Source organism: Salmo trutta, unplaced genomic scaffold (assembly GCF_901001165.1).
Source record: "Salmo trutta unplaced genomic scaffold, fSalTru1.1, whole genome shotgun sequence".
Classification (NCBI taxonomy): domain Eukaryota; kingdom Metazoa; phylum Chordata; class Actinopteri; order Salmoniformes; family Salmonidae; genus Salmo; species Salmo trutta.
In genome coordinates this window covers 15,976-23,219 of record NW_021822390.1, presented here as the reverse complement: position 1 = coordinate 23,219, position 7,244 = coordinate 15,976, and the positions used below count along the sequence as shown (strand labels likewise).

Here is a 7,244-nt window from a genome sequence, read left to right as displayed (position 1 = left end):
CAATATTACATCTACACCAGATTGACAGAGGTCTGCTGATCTAGCCATGGCAAGTAGCCTGATAGCAGCCAGTTTAGACCTGTATTTTGGATTTATATTTCCTAGGGTGTAGTACACCATTAACAACTTGTTTTTTGATGCAAAGGATCCTAGTGGATTACAGATCTCTATTTCATCCGTGTACAGAACAATCTGCAATGCATTTGGTTTCTCTGAAAATAAGGGATGTGATTTTAGAAGAGCACCATCAACAATGTCATGAAAAAAACTTGCCCTGCACATCTGGGGTCCCTTTTCAACCATAGACAGAATCCTTGGGTGTGATAAGAACTGCTCTAGACTTTTGACTAATGGTACATAATAAAATAATTTGTCTTTGATGAAAATGTCTTTTGATCCTCCACATTTCATCCTGCATATGGTTCAGGCAATTGGAATTTCCTCTGCGTCCAAACAGCTTCTTAATAACACTGTCCTGTCTAAATGTTGTTTCAACGCCAGCAAAAGGGTCAATGAAATTGTCAAATATATCCATTGCATCTTTTTCAAGTTGACCTGATGTGCTTCCTGAATGCTTCTTTAGCACTGCCTCCATCTGCTTCCTGAGGTTGTCCAATAGTGATGATTGATACTGCTGTACCCCAGCAACAATGTCATTCACACCTTTCTGAAAATGAGACAGTGAGAGAGGTGGGAATGTCATCAATCATGGAGGTTGGAACACACCATCATGTATACCTATGATATTCACAGTTTTCTTATGACATATTCATTAACATAAGGACATAAGGGATCAACAATAGTAAGGTAGACAACCTAGCACTGAGAATGAACTCAACCATCACTGAACCACTACAAAATGATCTGCATAATGTAACAAACCAAATGCTCTGCTTACCTGTGAGAGAAGATGCTTGGCTCTGGTATTTATCACAAAAGCAGTGGCATGTGTTGTCAGATTCTAAAAGAATGTTGACATTGAATGTAGTATCCTGAGGCTGGACATTACAAGTTCATGACAAGTATAATGTTTGTGACAGGAGAAGTGGTTGCGAAGACTGACTATGAATGCTATTAGTAAATCTAAGTACTTAAAAAAATATGGTACATTTCAGTAGATTGCCACCAACGGAGTAACTTACTTGTTGCACTGTAACAGCTCCATGTTGGTCAATGCCCCTTTGCCCATCATCTGAGTCAGATGGATGGAGTTGCTGATCAGTGATGCTGGAGTTAGCTAGAAGACTGTTGTCCTGTGTACCACACATCAAAGAAACAGATGATTATTTGAAATTGTATTTAGTGTCACCAATAGTGCTATTTAAGTGTTTTGTTCCTATTTATCATCGATTATTTTCACATCAACCCAGCTTTAGCCATAAGAGTCATTATGGCTACAATGATCGAATAGCCTAATGGACAGTATGATTTTGGTCCGTGTATCGTCTGTTCATTAAATTATTTTTTTAAATCCAGAGAACAAAAAAAATGCTAGCTAGCTACTTACTTGTTCCGGTGGTGCTTGGCTTTCCTCCGATGGCTGTTCATCTGGTCGGGTGCAATCAAGTAGGTGTTGAAGGTGGTTTCTCTTTACATGATGGAAGGAATTGTACACTATATTCCTCAGAGCATCCGTCAATACCACAGAGCAGCCAGAAATCAGGGCTGCCACTGTGAAATCTATTGATATGGCTCAATAACAGTTTCAATGAAAAAGTAATAAAAACGCAGCAGATAACGCACCGTCAAAGCATCTTGAACGTTACTAAACGCAAGTAAAACGTTCCCACTGCTTTCGATGAAAAGGGCGGAAAGAAGTGAAAATGATGTTCAGTATTTATAATAAAACCAAGTAATTTATTGGAGTAGAGAACAACACCACTGGGACTTTTAACTATACATGTATCACTCCGCTTTACAGGTGTTCTAATAACCGTTAATTACATTAACAATCGTTCTCTATCTTAAATTGTAACAAACTTCGCACCGCAAATATGAACATATTTCCACAAATAACATTTGAGTTAAATGATGAATGGTCGTCAGGAGAGGACGGTAACGTGTAGACCTACACAAAGTAGCAGTATCAAGCTAGTGTGGAGGAAAATGTATATGTGTTGCTTGGCAACAGTCCAGTTCCAGACCAGTTGGGGAACTATGTGTGTTGGCGGAGCCAAATAAACGATGAAATAAATAAACAAATCATAATCTGATGTCGCGTATTACTGTTAACTAATAAATTGCGCTTGTAGAAGTGTTGTATAAAAGCAATATCACACTCGAGGTCGTGCTGTTATACTGAATATTATTATCTTTGGCCTGCGGCCTCGTACCTACGACCGAATCACAGCCGTGCTGATATTCAGCACTCCCTCTCTTGTGATATTGCTTAACTGACGTACGTTCATCACATTATCTAGCTAAATAAGGGAGGCCTAAAAAACTAAAAAGTCAAATACGGTCCAAATCTTTGAGTCATCTAACAACACCATGAATGAAGATGGAATGGATGACACATATCCAGGCATGGACCATATATCAACCGCAGTATTAAAAGGTAATGTTCATTTGTTTACACCCGTCTACCTTTCTCCTTAGCAAGCTAACGTTAGCTAACGTTCATTTGAATTGGAAAGTTGGCAAACCAAGTTAGCATGCTAATTTTAACTAGGTAACGTTGCCTTTTTTGCAGTTAATAACTGCACGAACGGCCATTCGTTGAAAAAACTTGAACTTTGGTTAGATTGAGTGCTTTATTGCCAGAAATAGTGTTAATGAGGTGTAAATGTGCCCTAATGACTGACACCGTCGATTATTTAGCTTCGCCGTCTTTGGCGCCCTTTCTATTGACAATAGAAAATCAATAGAAATGGCGCCAAAGACGGCGAAGCTAAATTATCGATGGTGTCAGTCATTGTCTACAATCTTAGCTAGGCAAGCAAAGATTAACTAAGGTTTTCAATATGGGAGACAATTTAGCGTTAACGTTAGTTTCATTAGCTTGCACTATCTTTTGGTTTAAAGTAATTGACTTAAACGTTCATGATATACTAGTAAACTCATTTTGTTAGCTAACATGAGCTATCTTGGTAAATCATTCCTGCATTAACTGGAAAGGGAAGACAGCATGCTAATGTCTCATAACCTATATCAACCTGACACTTTGCGTCTATAAACTATGATTTAGTTGCTAATTACTTAACTATTTTCCATGTGGTTTCATGTATTTTTTAGCTGCTAATATAAGCACAGACATGCTGCCCAGCCTCTAAGGAGGATTTACATGATCTCTTTCCCGGTCCAGAGCACTTCTTCAGAAGGAGAACCATTTGGAGATTTACTCATGGTGATAATGAGGTCATGTTAGATTTTGACATTTGGGAGACATTTAATCTAACCATGCAGACAGTGTTTCCTGTTATCAAAGTAGCATTTCCTGGCCATCATTACAATACATGTATCTACAGATCTACTTGTTTTGGTGTTTGCTGTTAGGTTGTTGTTACAGTGTGGTGTTCTTTGCCTTCATAATTACTATAGAATAAATGTATGTCTTATACAGGGTGAAGAATCAGACCTGTGTAGACCAGGCACCTCCTCTGGGACCTGGAAAAATCCCCACTATCTAGATGCAGCACCCCAGAGGTTGAACAGTTGGGTGGTAAGTACACAAATTGAAATAGTGGATAGTGTTTCCTTATAAATGCAACTTCTACTACTACTGTAAATGAGGGACTAGAAACCAAGTGACTATTTAGTCTTCAGTGTTTCCTGTGGAATGAGAGGTTTGTGGTGGTAGTACCAGCGGAATCACTGGTCTTAATTTCAGTCTACATTTTTAAATGTTAATTGGTGAGGTTTGTGATGTTTTCTGGCATCAGAAACTACTGAGAGGCCTACAGAACCAGGCGAGACATTATAAAACTCTACAGGAGACGTACAAAACCAAGGCCAGACCCAACCAGAAGGATGTTTCCAGCTCCTGGACCTTGAATTCCAAGCAAGACGGGCCTTCATCGACTCTGATGCTACTAAGGAGCAGGACAGGCCTACCAAGATACTTCAAGGGTATCCCTGCTTCAGAGAACTGGATCATGTAAGCAAATGTATTCATTTTAAGTAGGCCTATGCTTCTTTATCCTGGTTAACACCAGACCAAATCTCAAATGAGATGCGGTGTGGGAACTGAGCAGCGTGAGAAGCCATAGCAGAGACGGGGGTAAACTACTTCGGGCAAATGTAAAACAGTGAGCTCGCGAGAATTCGGTCTGGTTGTCTGTCATGTTATGGATGAACTCCGGCGGATCCTCGATCGAGGGAACTGCTTTATACCTGAACTGAAGACCTGCTGGGGGACCTTTTACAACAAGGCACAGTTTTATGTAGTGTTCAAAAAGGTAATGAAGCCACCGCTGCTGGACAAAGGTAATTACTGGCTCTGTTGACAATGGAGAATCCCATGAACGGATTCATTTTTGTTTAAATAACTGGCTGCAGTAAATCAAATGAAACTATTTTTGTTTTTAACAGTGAAGCACTCAATCGCTATGATGAGGGCTTTACCAGATATATTCCCATCACCTGTGGCTCCACCGAAGAAGTTAGGACATGCAAGTGAGGCTATGCTTCACATCCTTGAGGTAAGAAATGTGTGCATGTATTAGAATTTTCATTACTTAACCATAACATACAAAAAGTGTGAATTGTCTTTGTTGTCATATTTGTTTTTCTCTTTGTGTTTGTGTCAGTCTGCAGAAGACCCCAACACCTTTCTTCAGGAGAGACTACTCTTCAGCCCTGTCGTGATTATCTGCGAAACCAACTGCGTACTGGCCATTGGAACCATGCCTGTGGTGACCTTCCCAAAAGAGGACATCTATGCCAGCGTGACGTATCTCATGGCGCGTTATTACAGTAGTGGGTGTGGAGTCAGCCGCAGGAAACAGGAGTAGTTGCTAACGGGCTTTTAATGAATTGCACCATAAAAGAAAAGTACACCCACGAAAACACAACTGGGTGTGATCCAACAAACACAATGATCCAATAACACGTACCACTGCATCAACAACAGTCGACAACAGAAAGTAAGCCGCACACAGAACAGGTGGGGAAACGGGCTTAAATATTCAACTAAACACTAATCATATACAGGTGCAAACAATCAAGACAAAACCAACAGAAAAGGGAAAAGGGATCGGTGGCAGCTAGTAGGCCGGTGACGACGACCGCCACCCGAACAGGGAGAGGAGTCACCCTCGGCAGGAGTCGTGACACATATTGCCTTATTTCAAGACGATTGCAATAGCATTGGATTCTAAATTTAAGCACATTTTCCTACATATTGAGAAGATAATTCTTAAATATTTTCTTTGTATCCAGACAAATGTACTTGTTTTTAGTGTAGCTGTACTGGTTTTAAGAAATATTTACTAAACATACAGCCTTATTTCAAGATGATGGCACTAGCATTTTCTAAATTTAAGCACATTTTCCTACATATTCAGAAGATTATTCTTAAATATTTTCTTTGTATCCAGACAAATTACTTGTTTTTAGTCGAAACGCACTAGGTTTAAGATATCTGTGCGTTCTTTGAGACTAGATATTTTTACTTGTTTAAAACATCTTGGCAAGTAAAATTTTCCAGTTCTGTTAGCAGATAATTTTGCTTATTGTCACGACTCCTGCCGAGGGTGACTCCTCTCTCTCCCTGTTCGGGTGGCGCTCGGCGGTCGTCGTCACCGGCCTACTAGCTGCCACCGATGCCTTTTTCCTTTTCTGTTGGTTTTGACTTTATTGGTATCACCTGTGTTCCATTAGTGATTAGTTGGGTACTTAAGCCCGTTTCCCCACCTGTTCTGTGTGCGGGCTTTTTCTTTCTTGCACTGTGTATTGTGTAAGTGGAATGTGTTTTTGGGTCATTGTATTTTCATTACACCCTGTTGTTATTTTGGGTGTATACTCTCTTTGATGGTGCATTTATTAAAGCACGATAGCAAACGCTCTTGTTTCCTGCGCCTTACTCCACACCCACTACATCAAGCGTTACACTTATTTAAGGTAATATTTCCTGCATTTTTATTTTTTGTTTTGTTTTTGAGAGCTGACTTTTTGCAGTGTATGTTGATTTGTTTAACCCTTTTGGGTTACTACATGATTCCAAATGTGTTATTTCACAGTTTTGATGTGTAGACTATTATTCTGCAATGTAGAAAATAGTTTAAAAATAGAAAAGCCCTTGAATGAGTAGTGTGTCCAAATGTTTATCTGGTTCTGTGTGTGTGTATCTACCTATCTATCTGTCTATTGGGGGATTGGAAATGATGCAGACAATTACATTGATGGAAGCCACAATCTATATGCGATATTAAAGCTGATCTACCCCCTAAAAAACAAATAAACATCTCACTTCGGTGCCTTTATCTCTCTCTCCGTCAGGCCTTCATCCGCCTTTACCTCGCCCTACCACAAGGAGGAGCGCATCGACGTGCTGCAGCTGGCCCAAGACCCCTTCCTCATGCCCCCCTTCCGCAAGGCCCTGGCCACCGGTCCTGGGCCGTTGGCATCGGGCTCCACGCCCTCCACCTCCAGCGCATACACAGCAGTGCCTCGAACTGAGGCGCCCAACACCATCCCAGAGGGACCCTGTGGGGGCCACATTACTCAAACGCCCTCCCTTCTAGATAGGGGGATGGGGGAAGGAGGATGGAGGGGGTAAAAACAGACTAAAGGATGGAGGAGGAATATCTGACGTGCCCTCCCTATCCTCACCCCTCCTAAGACATGAAGGGGCAGTGCCAGTCTATGGCTTGTCTGTAAGACCCAATGGCTGTACATGTACACACCCCTGCCACAATGAAGAGAAAGACCTTGCTTGGCCTGTCCAGTGGGCTGCATCACAGGGTCATAGGAAAACGGACTGAAGTCACAGTATGTTGTGTGTATGCATACCTGTTTTCGGGAAAACCAAACAGCTCAAATCAAATTGTATTTGTCACATATATGTGTTTAGCAGATGTTATTGCGGGTGTAGCGAAATGCTTGTAAGCTAGAAGCATTGCAGCCCTATCTGTCGGCACCATTTTCTTACGTATCCATTCCATTTGATATTTTGAGAGAAAGGCTTTTTTATAAATTATTGCTTGAGTTGTATCATAAGTTGAACTCTATATATTTCCCAATAATAGAATCAATTGCCCCCCTCCCTCTTTTTGAAGGGCACAAATGAAGGGGGAGTTTCTATT

At 40.8% G+C, this 7,244-nt stretch overlaps 2 long non-coding RNA genes across 2 annotated transcripts; one reads left to right on the top strand and one right to left on the bottom strand.

The window, feature by feature from the left end:
- Positions 1–499: 499 nt before the first annotated feature.
- Positions 500–1,599, bottom strand: LOC115182083 (uncharacterized). Its single transcript, XR_003873618.1, has 4 exons — positions 1,508–1,599; positions 1,143–1,253; positions 899–961; positions 500–667 (listed from the first exon to the last, which is right to left on the bottom strand). It is a non-coding gene; the product is annotated as an uncharacterized LOC115182083 (long non-coding RNA).
- An 869-nt stretch (positions 1,600–2,468) lies between these two features.
- On the top strand, positions 2,469–3,611 carry LOC115182082 (uncharacterized). Its single transcript, XR_003873617.1, has 3 exons — positions 2,469–2,557; positions 3,235–3,357; positions 3,563–3,611. It is a non-coding gene; the product is annotated as an uncharacterized LOC115182082 (long non-coding RNA).
- Positions 3,612–7,244: the final 3,633 nt, after the last annotated feature.